Raw genomic sequence first — 18,606 nt, forward strand, 5'->3', positions numbered from 1 at the left:
AACTGCGCGACTGCTACGGTGGCAGGTTCGAATCCTGCCTCGGGCATGGATGTGTGTGATGTCCTTAGGTTAGTTAGGTTTAAGTAGTTCTGAGTTCTAGGGGACTGATGACCTCAGATGTTAAGTCCCATAGTGTTCAGAGCCATTTGAACCATTTTGAAAGTATCTAATTTAGACTCTCAGTATCGGTAGTGTTGAGATGTGAACCGTATGCCCAGTTACGCAGTCGATTTCAGCTGCTACTCACGAAAAGAAGACTGTTTCCAGGTTATGATGAAGCAGCCAGATGGTAACGTCTGAATTTGCTGTCAATACCTGCAAGTGTCTGCCTGAGCTAAGTTTGCCTGAAGCCTACTTGGTACTCTTGCATTGACAGGTTACTCATTGAATGACTTAACACTTGCTGATGGCCGCCTCCCTGGTGAGCCGTGAGTCAGAGCCTGGGTTGTCTAGCTGCCCATCCGAGCAGACACACTGCCGCTATCCACCGGCCCCCTACGGACACACGTTGCTATCCATGGCTCACGGCAGGGACACACCATCCTCGTCAGTCATGCTGGAGGCTGCAGTTTGACCCTGCTTCACAACTGTGCTTTCTGTCATCGCTACTAAAGCCAGATTTAAAAAAAAAAAAACAAAAAAAAAACAGCACTCCGTCTTCAGGCTTCGAGTGGCCTACCGGGACCATCCGACCGCCGTGTCATCCTCAGTGGAGGATGCGGATAGGAGGGGCGTGGGGTCAGCACACCGCTCTCCCGGTCGTTATGATGGTAGTCTTGACCGAAGCCGCTACTATTCGGTCGAATAGCTCCTCAATTGGCATCACGAGACTGAGTGCACTCCGAAAAATGGCAACAGTGCATGGCGGCCTGGTGGTCACCAATCCAAGTGCCGACCACGCCCGACAGCGCTTAACTTTCGGTGATCTCACGGGAAACGGTGTATCCACTGCGGCAAGGCCGTTTCCGAAGCCATGTTAGCGGTCCATCGAAAGTAGCCGTCTCTGTCAAGCATCAGCATCCTACTGCTGTGCTGACTGCAGAACTCACCGCCAGCTGCCATCACACGAGCAGCACTTCTGTGGTGAGTGACTGCTGATGCCAGCATGCCTCAACGAGCGCGGCTGGATCCATTACAGAGGCCACCAACTGCCCCTCCAGCTTCGATTCCATCAACCTAACTGTTATGAATAAAAAAACCTTCTTAACCAGTAATGTTTCTCTGATGGGCCGTCGTTTGATACCTGCCACTACTACTACTGCAGACACGCCACAGCAGGAGACTGACGTACCAGCAGCCCAGTTCACCTATCACCTTAGTCGTCACACTCCCAACCACTAGATTTCGGTGACAGAAATGATTACTGCGATGACGATGGCTACCATCTGTAGAAAAAGTAATTCGACTACCATGGACAGTGGGACCATATACGTCATTGCCAGCCACAGTTTGCTGGTTCGAGACTACATTGTAGCGAATGGACATACCGTTTTGTTGCTCTCCTCTGCTGGTGTGCACAGAGATAATTGCCACCGAAATTTAAAGGTACAATTTGTGAATATTGAGGCACCTGCTGATCTTTTCTCAGTTCAGAGGTAATGCAACAGAAGATTATATTGGCACGCAGCCAGTGAGATTCATGCAGTGCAATTTGTTGGACTACAATGCACCTTGTGTACATTCAGTGACTGTTAAGTGTAGTACGTGCTGGTGCTATGGTCGTTATGCCAAATAATGTCCAGAATCTAGGTGGATGATGATTTTTCACGATTAGGAATATTTTGTTGTAATTTTAGACAGCCGATAGTAGATTTGCTTGTTTTCTTATTGTATGTGTTGTGCTTGTAATTTTTTGGTGGTATAGACTTCGCAACTACAGAGGCAGATACGTTGGGTGTTTCCTTTCAGAAGAAGTTCCAGACTTTGACAGAGCAAGTAAAGCTGTTGAGAGTGAATAACACGCAGTTATGCAAAAAAGTAGCTACAGTAGAAGGAGCACTATCTTTACGCAATGTAGCCCCACGTTTTTTGGATTCGACTGCTGCCAGTCTGATTACCCTTTTTCAGGCAAGAGAACTGAAGCTGTGATGCCATTCATAGATGACTTGGCAGCAGCCACAGGGCAGCGCTCCCAGACAGATGAAAGACTGTTGCAAATGGCCAAGTTACACGTAGTAGGTGAGGCGAAAAAGTACATGATGTACCACGAGGATTAAAGAACACGTGTACATTTCAGCAGATGAAGGAAGAACTTTTGCATGCTATTGGAAACAAAGCAGCGCCAGTTTCTTTCGTGAGCAACTCAGTGGAGCATCCCAAAGGCGAAAAGAATGGGTACAGGGCTTTTTCTAGATAAGATCAGAAATATAAACGCTCGAAGTGAAGTGGTAAGAGAGTTATCATGCAGGAGGCTGAGTGTAGAGCACTGGATGCGTTTTTAAGGAAGCGTCCACGGGTTGCATCTAGGAGATTGCATACGTAAAACCCAATAGATCTTCCCGCTACCATAAGTGTAACTACACACCTAGTGGAGGTGAATGTGGTGATGAGAATACAGGACAAATGTGCTGTACTTTCCATAGACATAAAGTGTTATAGATGTGGGCGCATAAGCAGTGTCGCCAAACAAAATGCCATAGATGTGGAGAGATTGGGCACTGCGTACAAGACTTGTAATAAGAAGAAAAATAAGCAAGGACATGATAGATGGTCGTCCAACACAAATGGGGTCTCCAAATCCGTTTGAACGTATTCCCAAATAATTTCAGTATCATGAAGACATTTGTAGAGGCAGAGTGTTGGTTAGTTGGCTCGACAGATGGTATGAACATATGTTATTATTAGACACAGTGCTCCCTATGTCTGTGGCGAGTCTGGATCTCTTCGCTAGGAGGGGACAGAACTTTCCACATTATAGGTTACATGGAGTAGGATATAATGATATAGTATCACTAGGTGCGGTAGTGCTCAGTTTTCGCTTTGGAGCAAAGCATTTCTGAAATGTGCAAGCTTGGGATTGGATTTATTACATAGATATCATGCAAGAATTTATCTTTACAATGCACTATTGTACTCAGTAGAATGTTGCTGTGACTGGTGGAGAATCCTGCCAATATGTACTGTTGCAAGATTATCCTGTCATGAGGATAGAATCAAGTAAACTGTGTTCACAGTCATTAAGATACAACTTGCGTGATAAAGTGCCAAAGAGCCAGGAAAATTACTCTGTATGAGCGTAGGTACTGACCTGCTAACATCTTGTGTGTGTATGTGTGTGTGTGTGTGTGTGTGGTAGATCCATTGTTAGAAAAAACGATTCATTGCATTGTGTGTGCATGTTCCTATTAATGTGGATAATTTTGGTGCTGATGAAGTGGTTTCGGCAAAAGAGCTTTTAGTTGCCAATCTGGATGTTCTGGACGATCTCAATTAGACAGATCAAGTGTGGACATTAGCCATAAGCAAAGCATCAATAGAGCTGCACTACATGCACAATTTCAGCTTTCGAAGGGCGCAGAGAGGGTAGCCATGGAGAAGCTACTAATAAACATAGTGAACCATTGCCACCAACACCCTTAACGCAGCACAGACTCGCAGCATGGGAGTGTCGAAAACTATACAGAATACCCCACGATTTGCACCCAATGCAGTAGAAGTTTGTTAATCAGCGGTCGAATGACAGTATTATTAAAGGGAGTAATAGACCCTGCAAAGAACCAGTCGTCGTTGTACCGAAAAAGTCATCAGGTGGTTCTGAAGCTGTACGAAGACTAGACAGACTTCGTTTATTGATAGACAAGGACAGTTGAGGATTCCGGAGCGTGGTTGTAAAACATCACCTGAGATCAGCGAAACGAGTTTCAAAGTGCTACCAGCAGTCGAGCTGACACAATGGGAGAGAAGGGAGTTGAAATGTATGGGGTACAATCAGTGATCGAGCAGCTCTTCATAAGCCACATATTTCTGTAGTCAACGCTAAACGACACCTGAGGTGGTGTAAAGAGTGACGGCACTGACCAGTGGATGATTAGAAACTAGTGATTTGCAGTTATAGACCATGCTATTCCGTGTGGCAATCCAGTGGAAGAGTGTGGCTTGGCGAATGCCTGAAGAACGTTACCTACCATTGTGTGAAGAGTCATGAGTGAAGTACGGAGAAGTTGATGTTACGGTGTGGGGATTAGGGTGTGGTGTCCTTATTGCTCTTAAGACGACGCTAAATGTGGAAGGGTATGAACACATTTTGTACATTCTGTACAACCCCAAATCCAAGGTTTTAACCGCCTGCCACCCTGGTTACCGAAGAGGCCCAGAGTGGTTTTAGATTTATTGCAGTACAAGAGAGATTGCACTCCTGCCACCGTTTTTAATGCAGCATTTTCTGCCATTTTATCTGAGCACCACGACCATGTAGCTGTTTTTACGGATGGGTCGAAATAAGGGGATTCTGTTGGTTGCTCAGTTGTTTTTCCATATCGTGTCCTCAAGGTCCGACTGCCTCAGACTTTTACTGTCTTTGATGCAGAATTGTCTGCGATCTTGCGGGCACTGGAGCACATGAGACATTCTTCCTCTCCTAAATTTCTTGTCTGTTCCGATTCACTCAGTGCCCTTCACTCATTGCAACGTTTGTATCCGGCAGACAAAATTGTCCAGACCATCCAGGATGCCCTCCTCCGACTACAGCGACTGGGGAAGGTTGTAGCTTTTCGCTGGGTTCCGGGGCATGTCGGCATTGCTGGGAATGGAAGGGCAGATCTCGCAGCCAAGGAGGCGTGTCTCGATCCACAAGTATCTCAGTGTGCTATCCCCTTGCACGCACTCACCTCGCTGTTGAGCTCACGGGTCATGCGTCGGTGGGAGGATGAGTGGCTGGAAGTGACTGACAATAAGCTCCGTATAGTCAAGCCCACAACGCGTGTGTGGTGTACTTCCTTTCAGCCCCATCGACGGGACGAGGTTCTCCTCACTCGGCTTCGAATAGGCCACAGCCCTATGACGCATGGCTTCCTTCTCCGGCGAGAGGACCCTCCAATGTGTGGTGCTTGTGGCGTCCAGGTCACTGTGCGCCACGTTTTATTGGATTGCGTTTTATTTTCTGACCAGCGGGTCGCGGCTGACTTGCCAGCGGACCTGCCATCTCTTTTAGGCAACACTCGGACGAATGTGGTTAAAGTTTTAAAGTTCTGTGCCTTGTCAAATGTTTTTACAAAGATTTTAGGGAGAGGATTTTAATTTGCTCACTGTGTGACAAGCTCGCCCATATTTTATGTAAGTGGCCAGCCAATAACAATTTCCTGTGACATTATTGTTGCTATGTTTCCCCTTTCCTTAGGTTTTACTTTCTTATGTAGCATTTTCCTTCTTTTCCTGCTTTCTTTGAGTGTGTGCTTTAGTTTTCTTAGGTCTGTCCACATTCGTTCCTTTTAATGTGTGTCAGGGCGCTGATGACCTCGATGTTGAGCGCCCATAAGCCCCAACACACCACCACCACCACCACATTTTGTAGGATTGTGTACTACGTACAGTAGAAGAACAGTTCAGAGATGATTATTGTACCAGCATGACAATGCAACCTGTCAAAAAGCAGCATACGTGAGGCGATTGTTTGGCGACAATAAAATTCCTGAAATGGACTGGCCTCGCAGGAGCCCCGACCTGAACCCAATGGAATACCTCTGGGATAAGTTATAAGGCCGATTGGACCCTCATTCCTCCACGGACATCCTGACACGTTGTTGGAAGCGTCCCGGCAGAATTCGAGCCGTCATAAAGGCGAAGGGTGGATACATCCATTATTAATGTCTAATAATAGGTTTCCGGATGCTTTTGGTCACTAGTGCATATTAGCCCGTCCTTGAGGGTTCGTCGCGAACGAAGTAGAGGCGGCAGACGTGGCGGCTGGCTACCTGTAGTCCCTGTTAGGAGGGCGCGACTCTAAATCGGCCGCAGACCGCGTGGGCCGTGGGGGGCGCGCGCGGCAGCTGCGCCGCTACAGGAATAGCGCGCCGGGCCGCGGCTGGCCTGCAGCTGCCGCCGCTTACGGCAGCGGCCCAGGCTGCCCGCGGTTTTCAGTTCCCCCTCAGCTGGGCCGCGCCGCGCCGCGTTGCGGAAGCGGACCGCTACTAGTCACCTGGCCACCCAGCCGCACGTGCGCCGCAAAATACAGTCCTGTGTACATCGCCGAGGTCTTGCCAAACACGATATCCTCCACGAGAGTCTTGTATACACTTAACCAGGTCGATCCGATGTCTCTAGACCGTCACCAAATATTCGTTCACTACTTCATGTCTGCTACAAAGGAAAATACATTCGCCGTCTTTTTGCAGATGATACCAACATGGAGCACCTAATGAAGTATTTGAGAACAATAAACGATCGTTCAGCACATTATATCGTCGTTAAATTTAGATTCAGTACGGTTTATTACTTCCCAAATGCCACAATCTATGACTATAATCTATTCAAGCAAATAAATACAATAAGTAAACAGTGTTCAGTTCTTGGAACTATAAAACTGCAAACAGACCATAGACTTTCTTTTCGGCTGGAAGAAGGCCTTGACTCCCTCCTCCAGGGAGGGTCGAACCTACCGAAAGCCCGACTCTTGACTTAATGATCTTGTGGAGTGTCACGTCAGAGATGTCTAAACTGAGATCGAACACTACTGCCAATATTTATCTACTTATATATTACTTTATAACATGTGTTATGGATTGTTAGATGTCAATGTGATTTGGAGTTCGCGAACCAGCGCTTGTTGAGAATAATTGTAATTCTTTCTATGACGCGTATTTTATGCGTATTTGATTCCGAAGATTGGCTTAAATCCGCCATTATGATGACTAGGTGGTAGCGACAGGTCCAGTGTTCCTTATTTTCAGAATACGGAAGCGTGTTATAAGAGTTATATCCATGAGAACCCCATGGAAAAGCTTGGTAACGTGACAACAGTTTCACATTACTATGAACTGCAAAATTACAATGCAATGTAGTATTCGCAACTGTGAACACATTTCATATTCATAATTTTCCTTCGACCATACCAACAGGTTTCTCTCAGAAAGCAGTGAAACGAATGACTGTCATCAGTTTCAGTAGTAATCGTAAGAACGGCGGGAGTTTGATATCTGTTGCTTGATAAAGACTTCCACTGCCCTCTTCCATGCGTTCCAGTCCATCCATGTGGTTCCTGCGTATTTCCTAATCTTGTCTTCCCACCTTCCGTTAGACAGTCGAAAAAAATGTTCAAATGGCTCTGAGCGCTTTGGGACATCTGAGGTCATCAGTCCCCTAGAACTTAGAACTACTTAAACCTAACTAACCTAAGCACATCACACACATCCATGCCCGAGGCAGGATTCGAACCTGCGACCGTAGCAGTCGCGCGGTTCCAGACTGAAGCACCTAGAACCGCTCAGCCACACTGGCCGGCCTTAGACAGTCGCCCGGTTGTTTCTGATCTCTTTGAATCCAGCAAAGAACTGCCTTCGTCCACCTTCCATCCATTCGTCTGCCAATGCATGTACCGCCCACGTGCATTTCATTTTCATTAAAATATTACGAAAAGGACTGGCTTTAGCTGCCAGAGATTGTGGTCATGTGGGTGTGAGATGTTTTTGCGTGCGTGCGTTTGTGTGTGTGTGTTTGTGTGTGTGTGTGTGTGTGTGTGTGTGTGTGTGGACTTGTTGGCCGAAAGCTCACATTCTGACAGTCCTTTTATTGTGCCTATCTGTGACACAGCATCTCTGCTATATGTTAAGTAGCTATGAACAAGCCTTAGTGAACGAATGATTTTCCCATTGAAAGTCCACCTGTCACCGCTGTAAGTGAACACTGATAGTATATACTGCATATAAACTCTTCTTTTCAGGCATGCCGCAAGATTACTTTTGAAAATCGACTCAGTAGGCTGCCTGCAGTGCAAGCTGGTCACCAGCCCATCCCTAATTGTTCCCCACTGAACGAACTGTCAGTAGTGGGACAAACGACGTAACACCCTTTTTCGGGTTGTCTACCTGTCAGGAGCAAGCATAAGGGGCAAACATGTTGCGTAACCTCATGTACCCTGGGTGTCTTAACCTAATCTTCGTCCCTTTGTCGACACTTAACCTGTTGTTCTGTTAAGTGGTTTTCCATGTCATTCCCATTCCCTTAAACTATTGTACCGTCTTTGATACCAAATTAAATAATTAGTTATGAGCTCCCATCATTTTTCTGGTACACTTTTTGAATTTCACACGCTTTGGAACTCTTCTTTGTCACCCACCCCCACCCCCTTAAACTATTATACCGCATTTTATACAAAAAGTTATGCAAATTAATTATGCAAATGAATCTAGTGTTCTGCACTTAACCTGCTGTTCTGCTCCATGTCACCCACCCACCCCTTAACTATTGTACCACTAAAACCATGTTGATATAAAAAAATTCTGCAAATTAATTATGCAAATTAATTAAATCGATACCCATCACATGTTTGGAGTAGTTTTTTTTATTTCCCAGCATCATATTGGTAGGGGAAATAGATCGAATATAGTTTAAACAAAAGATCGCTAGCAAGAAACCCACTCCCCTACCGAAACCCCGTTTCCACTTATGCAGACTCCGCACACGCCCTTTGCAGGGCCAGCCGGACGCGAGCGACTGCCAGAGAGATGATCGCCGGAGTGCGACCCTCTGCTCTCACACTGCTGCCGCCTGCAGCCAGCAGGTGTAACTTGTGTCTTTTCAGGTATACAGTTAGAATTCTTCGACCTGGCGACCGCACACCAACTTGATTTAGCCTAATTCTTTCGGGTCACAGTAAATAGCGTATAGACACGCAAAAAATCGTAAATAGTCAAAATAATGCAACTGTTAGTGTTATACTGACTTCACATGTCTATGTAAAAAAGAGCGACGTCTCCCTCTCGGAAATCGTAAAGTGTCGCAAAAATAGTTAACGGTCACTGTTGTTGTTGGTGTAGGAGCTTTCGTGATGTCTCAGCTTGTCTGCATAAAAATTCTTGTCCTAACAGGACCTGTTTATGAAAATAGCCCAGAATAGCACTGATTGCATTCTCACTGATGATCATAATGAGGCATCCCGTGCTACCCTACCTGGAAATCGTGACGTCTTGCTTTCAACATATGTCTCAGAATCAGTAAACGTTCTCACCACCAGAAGCCTTCATCAGTTATATGCACACTTGATAAAACACCGTTAATCACAATAGCATTCTTGTTGTTTGAAAAGAGAGCACTGTCTAAGCACAGATGGGAAAATCAGAACAATTACGCAAACAGAAATCGAAGCACTATCCTGCAGAAGAGAATAATGGCTGGAATTTTCGGCGTTCTACAGCTGTTGGTCTGGAGATGTCCTAAAGCCACAATGGTGGATGAGGGACTGCATCACACCAGAGATGGATCTTGTTCGAACCAGTCCGTAGAAGCTCCTATGTCCCAGCACAAAGGATGTCTTGTGACTGAATGGAGCATTCTGATTGGCTGTTACTGAATTTACCCGCCAAATTACTGATCCTGCCCATGTGGAAGCACTGTCCGCCTTTTCTTTCTGCAGACGAGACTTTCAGTGGCAAAACTATTTTGTACAGATCGCCACATTGCACTGACAGTTAAACCCTGCAAAAATGGTCTCCAGATGGTCGATTATGGCAAGACACTTCCTCAATTACACTGCTTTGCCACTGACGACGGAAGCTTGAATATTTCAGCGTGAAACCGACCTCCAACACGACTATATATCACCACATACCTTATCAATGTAGTAAACACGCAATTCGTATCCTGCGCCATACAAAATCATCTCTCTTGCATTCTGCATACAGCTAGTGACCACCAGACACTCATACAAATACCACAAATACAGATAGGATAAGCACATGGATCATATATATCCTTGCAGCATTAGATATTTCCCCTGAGGTCGGTAGGTCATCCAACGCAGTCAATGGTCGCAACTCATCTGCCCCCCCACACACAGACCAGAGCACCCTCAGTGGGCCAAGGTCCTCTCTGAGCTGTTGTACACAGACTGGGTCTGTTCCCCTCAGCACAAAGGCATTACTGTTTCTGGTCATGTCCTGTTTGCTTGCTTGCTTCCTATAACCATCTCGAGACTCTGGGATTACAAGAACATGTATTTTCACATGGTTTACCAGAATATCATACCACTTTCGCGATACTTCTCGATATCAAGCACATAGCATTATCGCTTGCATAGCAGTATCGGTTGCACTGTATAATTCCAAAGATATAGTCTGGAAATTATTTTTCTAGAATCCCGGAACCTTAGCGAGGTGGAGCGTGCTGTAAACCACTGTGTGACTAGAAACAGAAACTTATCTCATCTGCAAAGACCTTTACGTGAAAATTCGAAAAAATAGAGGATACTGGTATTTCCACTCGGTGATATAACAGATTCCAAATCATCTTTATAATTTACAATGTCAACTAAGGTGCCGCTCATGTTTAGAGAACCAGCAAACGTGTCTACTACCCATCTTTCACCTGCTAGATGCACACACCACAATTGATGTTCTCTCAACCCAATAAAGGTGGGAAATATGCAGAAGCAGTCAACTGGATAATTTACGCGGAGGGAATAATGGTCCAGAGCAAAAATACGTCCACATTTAATCTTGTCAAATTTCCACAGGGAACACACATGATCACGAAGGCTGTCCAACACATACTGAATGTTAGTTTGTTATTCAGCCATCTAGAGGACGACACGGCTAGGTCAGCTACATTCCTGTACCCCCAACAGGTCTTTCCATTCGGATAGCTCCTCCGGTTTGCCAGAAACATGAATCATTCCCACCACAGGCCACTGCCGCCACACGCCACGAACCGCCAGATGGAATCGTCCATGGAAACTGGTGACATATATATTTGGTTGCTATACTTACAATTAAATATTACGATTGCAGCCTCAATTGGATGACATTCGACAATGAGCGAAGTACTGGAAACACTCCATGCTGATGTATATGGCTCTGGTAATAGAAATATCTGTACCATCCTTATGACTTGACGTACTTTTCTAAGTAAAAAAAAAAATCTTCCATTCCTTTTGCTATCGCAGTATTCCACATCAAATTCATACATTCCTTACAATTGGACATAGTCATTTTCTTTGCTCATGTCGGAACACACGCACACATACTTTATAAGCCTGTAGCTCAAGGCGAACTACTAAGTATTATACTTCGCCAATAACTGATTGCTGGTGATACGAAACAATACTGAGCGAAAATCAGCGGTGGGTGGACACGTCTCTTAAGTTTTTCCTGCGATTGGTACCACTGTATCTTAGAAAGAGAGGCGTAATCGTCTTACAAGCCGCCATATGTTAAAAACACGATCGCAACGAACATTTACTATCACAATTAGTCCTGGCTCTATAGGTGCTCACAAGTATCACTAACGATATCCGTGTTAAAAACTATACAAACCCTATAAATCGAGGTATAGCACTACCTCCAAATGAAGTGGTTTTTCCAGACAAATACTGCGACACTGAATATAGCCGGTGATCGCCGGAGTGTATATTATCAGAACAACAGTGCGATTACACTTCACAGACGATGTAAGCTTGTAATAAAATCACCGAATTTAGAAAGTGATACGGCTAAGGAACGTGGTATGAAGCCGGTATATGCAATTCCCTCACGCCACCACTAGATATTTCTTCAGTATTTGTAACAAATTCTGTCTCGATGCCACTTCAGAGGTTCTGCGATATATCCACTGGGTTATAGGCAGTGGTTGATTGAGAATAATCACATACAGTAGACGCTGTGCTGATTGAGGTAGTAAGAATTGTGCACAGGCTTTTCAGATCTCTAGTGTGACGTTTCCCGGTAGAAATGCTGTCTGTGACTTGGAATCAAGTCTTTCCATTCGACCACATACCTGCGTTAGATCTTATACAGAAATCGTTTAATGATTACAGCCACCAGTGAATCATATTCGTGGCAATCTCATATCTTGAAACGAGTCACCGTTTCGAACCTGTCTTTTACCCTAATACTCCAACATGGCTTTTTAGGCAGTCCCTATACCTCTTCCAGCTACCGCCATTCTACATCTACATCTACATCCATACTCCGCAAGCCACATGACGGTGTGTGGCAGCTTTGCACTTTGATCGTTCCAATATAAGTTGGAACTGAGCAGAAGTCAGAGAGAGCTGTATCTACCACCTTTTGCAACCCGTATAGAAACCGAGTGACTTGAGTTAGTGTATTTTGACCATTCGGTGGAAATGGGAACATGTTGTCGCAGCCCTACCAACAGTGTACGATGTGTAAGGTCAGCGCCAAACAAAGTCTGCTCCTGCAACACAGGGTAGTATAAAAGACAGTATGGGAACTGGGAGAAGGACGAGGATTTTGCTACTGCCTTGTGGTGTGTCTCCAAACTACATACAGGTAATGCATTCCGAAGCACATCCGCATCCCTCAGGGTCCATTCACATCTATCACCCAAACATTCTGTCATCGTTATTCTGTACCATCCACAGAGAAAAAATAGGAACTATAAAAGCTCCGCTAATTTCATCTGATGGAGAACTCGATAAAATTTTTACCGCATCTCTCTCCTCCTATAAATTGAAAACAAATACGGTCTGCAGACCAGCATCGAGCACATGTGGTGGTCCTACAGGTCTTGATCCATTGCACAGACCAGTGTAAAGTATCACCGCCCGTACTGTAGGAGGATGACCATATCCCACAGACTATACTATAAGTCGCAAGAGATGCTTCTTCTGACCGTGTGTCATTGTTTGAAACATTGTTTTTTCTGCTGTAACCCGTTTTGTACACTGCCATACATTTTGTTTCTCCGCCACGTCCTCGAGGTCAGTGTCAGGTTCTAAACTGACATTAACACTTTCTGATCCGTTGCCTCTCACAGAAAAATAGACGTCACACGGTGTAAATCATGCTGCCACCACAACACACACACACACACACACACACACACACACACACACACACACTCACACTGGTTGATTTTAAATAAAAGACAGTCACAACATAAGGGAATTGGAAGAGTTTTGCAGCCTTGTGGAGTGTTTTCAAAGTGCTGTCCAAAGGTGATTGATGGCTTCTACATTTAAACTTACCTGTCACAGTCACGGAATAGCTGATTGCTCTGTGTTCCATTTCGATTGATTCCTGATATTGCAGTCATGTACGCGATCACTGTCTCGGTGCTAGCCATCCCCAGAAGGCGATGCTCCTCCACAAAGACTCTTTCCCCATCTCAAGCAAGCGATCTCAATCAGTCATTGTGTGGTAATCAACAGCATACCAGTGGATGGATGGGATGGAAAAGACATCGTGCACTGTAATAATAAGCATCACAGTTGATAGTGTGAATAATTTTAGCAATTTTACAGTAATTTCAACACTGACCAATAATGCAACGCCATGCTTCCCAATTTCAGCATTATCGCTAACCGCCCCTTCTCTGCTTTGCAAGTACCATTGAGCATGTAGACAGATGACTGTGCAGTACATCCATTCATTTTTAATTCTGGAACATATACATCATCAAAGTATACCAGACAGCGATCTACATATTTCCAGCACCTCGAGCATAGTGCGTAATTTACTTGGTTGGTGTGGTTGTTTGGAGAAGGAGACCAGACAGCGAGGTCATCGGTCTCATCGTATCAGGGAAGGATGGGGAAGGAAGTCGGCCGTGCCCTTTCAGAGGAACCATCCCGGCATTTGCCTGGAGTGATTTAGGGAAATCACGGAAAACCTAAATCAGGATGGCCGGACGCGGGATTGAACCGTCGTCCTCCCGAATGCGAGTCCAGTGTCTAACCACTGCGCCACCTCGCTCGGTCGTAATTTACTATCTTTCTCTATGCAGAAGGGAGTCACAGGGCATTCTCGCATTCTTAGAATAAAGTTAGAGACTGAAAGATCCCCTCGCACTGTATTTGACCAACAGCCCTGCACCACTGTTACCGATTTAATCTGCAGCTGACCAGAAGTATACCGCTACATTCCACGTTTCACAAATGGTAGGAGCTTGCCGAGTTCTTCTGCACCCATCCAAGTACACAAGATTTCTCCAGGTGCGCACATGTCGAGGAGGTTAGCACCCCTTATCGGTGAATAGTAGTAGATATGAAAGTATTTTGATGTAATAGCAGACGGTTAAGAAAAACAAGAAACGATCGGTTTTTATCCATGATGGAGCTCCAGATGGATGGAGTTCAAAGCATTTTGCGTAAATCAACTACGCTATCAATTCTAAAGTATTGTTCTAGTGTCTGGGATCAGAACCAGGAAGCCATTGGTAAGAGAGAACATAAACACACGCATCCTAAGGCTACACAGTTTTGCCCTTAAAACAGGCTATAATGTCAGATCTCTTCAGTTTCCGACCTATTAGTTGTGTGGAATGCAACGTTGTTAATATTCCAGTGTAGGAAATATATGTCTAGCGCATGACACACATCCTTCTTGCAGGTTTCTCTACGATAAACTACGGTAACAAACTGTAAAATGAAAAAACTACTTCCTTAAAACATCGATTCTGTGCGATGGTCTGTAGGCTACTTACTGTGACCCCAAGCATGCCAGGTCAAGTGTTTTGTATCAGTGTAATAAATAAACTAGTCTACGTGAAATCCATTCCTAAATAAATTGTTCTAACTTCCCGCTGAAAATAAATAAAGAACACTCCCTCTTCTCTCCAGCAGCTGGACTCAGACTGAGTCCTTTTCCCGCCATTTTTCCCCAGACTGCCATGGGACGATAGCACGCTCTGGCGGCAGTCCTGTGTAAAGGAGCAGTTGGACTCCGGACCTCATGGTGAACTCACTGGATGGACGAAGCTACTGTCTACGACAACTCAAATTGTTTAAATAAACACTGCATGCAAAATAAAGATTTATGTCTATCCTATCCAGCAGCCCGATGCACTGCCGTGAAAGAATTTTGCTACATCACGTAGGTGTGCGGTCGCCCGGCTGGCCCTGCAAAGGGCGTGTGCGGAGTCGGCAGCGTCAGTGTCGCAGGTCGAGCAGGGGGATGTATTTTTTACTAGCGAGCTATATTCGATCCATTTCCCCCACCAACAGGATGCTGGGAAATAAAAAAACTACCCCATACGTGTGAAAGATATCGATTTAATTAATCTGCATAAATTTTTTATATCAACATGGTGTTAGTGGCACAATAGTTAAGGTGAGGAGACAGGTGGGAGGGTGGGTGACATGGAGCAGAACAGCAGATTAAGTGCAGAACTCTAGGTTAATTTGCATAATTAAATTGCATAATTTTTTATATAAAACGTGGTACAGTAGTTTAAGGGGGTGGGGGTGGGTGACAAAGAAGAGTGTGCCAGAAATGGCGTTCAAGAGCTTGCGAAATTCGAAAAGCGTACCAGATAAATGTTGGGAGCTCATAACTTATTATTTAATTTGATATCAAAGCCGGTACAATAGTTTAAGGGAATGGGGATGACATGGAAAAGCACTCAACAGAACAATAGGTTAAGTGCCGACAAAGGGTCGAAAATTAGGTTAACACACCCAGAGTACAGTGCTGAACATTAGGTTGTGCAACATGTTTTCCCCTTATGCTTGCCCCCGATAGGTAGATAACCGGAAAAATAGGGTGATACGCAGTTTGCAGCATTACTACCGTCAATATGGCTTCCTTGCAACCACTGAAATCCGCACAATGTGAACCTCAGTGTCAGGTAAAAAATTGTCACTAAAATGTACTTAAGGGTTCTTTCTGGAGGTATTAGTAGAGTTACTTTGTGTAGCTCAGTAGTACTAGGACAAAAACAGGCGGTTCAAAGATATTCATTGTGTAACAGTCGTACAAAATGAAAGCAGTTATGTTGGTATAAATTTATTCAACATCCTGGTAGTGCATATTAAATGTTTTATGGGTAATATACTATGAACCATGGACCTTGGCGAGATCGGGTGGCTTGCGTGCGTCAGCGACACAGATAGCTGTACCATAAGTATAAACACAATGGGAGGGTATCTGTGGATATGCCAGGCAGATGTGTGGTTCCTCGAGAGGGGCAGCAGCTTTTCAGTAATTGCAGGGACAACAGTCTGGATGAATGACTGACCTGGTCTTGTAACGTCAGCCTGCAGAACCTTACTCTGCTGGTAACGTCAACGGCTCACAGCAATGAGAAACTACAGCCATTATTTTTCCCACGGACATGCCGCTCTACTGTGATGTTAAATGATAATGGCATCCTCTTGGATGAAATTATCCAGAGGTAAAATAATCCCACATTCATATCTCCCTCAGGGGTTACTCTGAAGGATGTCGTCATCAGGAGAAAAGCGACTGGTATTCTAAGGAACGGAGTGCAGAATGTTAGGTCCCTCAATAGATAAGGTAGGTTAGAAAATTTTAAAAGAAAAAATGAATAGGCTGAAGTTAGATATGATGGGAATTACTGAAGTTCGGTGGCTGGAGGAACAGAGCTTCTGGTCAGGCGCATACAGGGTTATAGATACAAAATCAAATAGGGGTAATACAGCAGTAGGCTTAGTAATTAATGAGAGAATAGGATTGCGGGTAAGCTACTATGAAGAGCGTAGTGAATGCAGTATCGTAGCCAAGATAGACACGAAGCAAGGGACCTGGAGACTGGCAGGTTTCAGGTAAAATACATACTGAAACAAGATTTTCAACATTAAGACAATTCTAGGGCAGAATTTACTGGATATGAATTGTGGGCTAAAACTAAAGAAACTACAAAAATATTGGAAATTAGGAAATGAGACCTTGATAAATTGTAGGAACCAGACGTTGCTGTATTGAGTTTAATTGACGAAAGGAGAAAATATAAAAAAATGTTGCAAATGATGCTGTTGAAGAGGAATACAGCCCTATAAAAAATTATATTAACAGAAAGTGCAAAATGGCTAAGCAGGAATGGTTAGCCTCAATGTCCAGGGCGTCTCCAGAAACGTCACCGAATTAGAATTTCAGTGACTGGAGTGGAATTACGTTCAATGAAGTCCCACTTCGAATTCAGCCTCAGTGTCTAGCAAAGACGTATCTGGAGACTCTCTGGTCAGTGGTGGAATATCAACCTGATTGTCGCCCGCCACACAGCCGACAACCAGGCGTAATGGACTGGGCTGCCATTTGTTTTTTCATAGCAGGACCCCTTTGGTTGTCATCAGCGCCACACATACAACCCAGCGGTACGTCGACGATATTCTAGCCCCGTTTCGTAGCCCTTCGTGGCAAGCCAAGAGCAAGATAATGCCTGCTCGTACACGGCGAGAGTTCCTACACTTGTCTTCGAGCTAGCCGAACCCGACCTAGGCTAGAAAAGCCGCCGAATGTCTCCTCAGTTGAGAACGTTTCGAGCATTATGGGCAGGGCCCTCGAACCAGCTCTCGATTTTGACGATCTAACGCGCGAATTGGACAGAATTTGGCATGTTATCCATCAGGCGACATCCAAGAACACTATCTATCAATGCCAAGTCGAAGGGCCAGAGGTGGACCTACGCCTTATTGAGTTTATGATTTTGTGAAGCACTTTCTCTTGAGTGAATCGTAAACCATCCAGTTTTTCTGAAATTGTAATGATTTGTTTGTCTGCACATGTACATCACATCAACCGATTTCCAAACCATTGAGATAATTCCTTCGTGGTGTTTCGTTTTTTTTCTTCTCTTTTTGTCCTAGAGTAAGGATCTGTGCAAGGGGAACAAGCCTGAAGATATTATAGGAAGAGAAGGAGAAGTAGATGGGGATAAGGTGGGAGGTGTGATACTGCGAGAAGAATTTGGCAGACCCTTGCAGTGGACGCCATTCACTCAGAAACACCGATATCCTTGGGAGAGCCAGCCATGACAAAAATGTTCAGGAGGTGTGCTACACATACAGGGTGTTCCAGGAAAAATGCTCAGTTTTCAGGAAGATGTCAAACGGAGCATTCGAAGCAAAAATGCCTAGAAAGACCGACTCTAAAATGTGTACCTTAAGAGTTATTAACACGTCTTCATCTTCGATATTTTGAAACAAATCTCTTCTACTGCAAGCTCTTTGTTTCCCATATTTTGGGAGAAGGTATTACGTACCAAAACAAAAAAAAGTTGTCTCGTACACAAGGGCTCTAAAATGCATTAAAACAATAAGCACTTTTTCGGTTGAAGAGCCGTGTTTCACAGTAGCGAAGATGGTTCAAATGGCTCTGAGCACTATGGGGCTTAACATCTATGGTCATCAGTCCCCTAGAACTTAGAACTACTTAAACCTAACTAACGTAAGGACATCACACAACACCCAGTCATCACGAGGCAGAGAAAATCCCTGACCCCGCCGGGAATCGAACCCGGGAACCCGGGCGTGGGAAGCGAGAACGCTACCGCACGACCACGAGCTGCGGACTGTAGCGTAGATGAACAAGTGCCATAGCTCTTAAGGTATGCGCTTATGTTTACTAGGCCTTTTTTCCTTGGTTTGGTCCATACTACCACCTCTCAATATATGGAAAGCAAAGAGCTTGCAGTAGAAGAGATTTGTTTCACTGTATCGAAGACGAAGACGTGCTCGTAGCTCCTACGGTATCTTTT

The sequence above is a fragment of the Schistocerca cancellata genome, chromosome 1, assembly GCF_023864275.1.
Source record: "Schistocerca cancellata isolate TAMUIC-IGC-003103 chromosome 1, iqSchCanc2.1, whole genome shotgun sequence".
Taxonomy (NCBI): domain Eukaryota; kingdom Metazoa; phylum Arthropoda; class Insecta; order Orthoptera; family Acrididae; genus Schistocerca; species Schistocerca cancellata.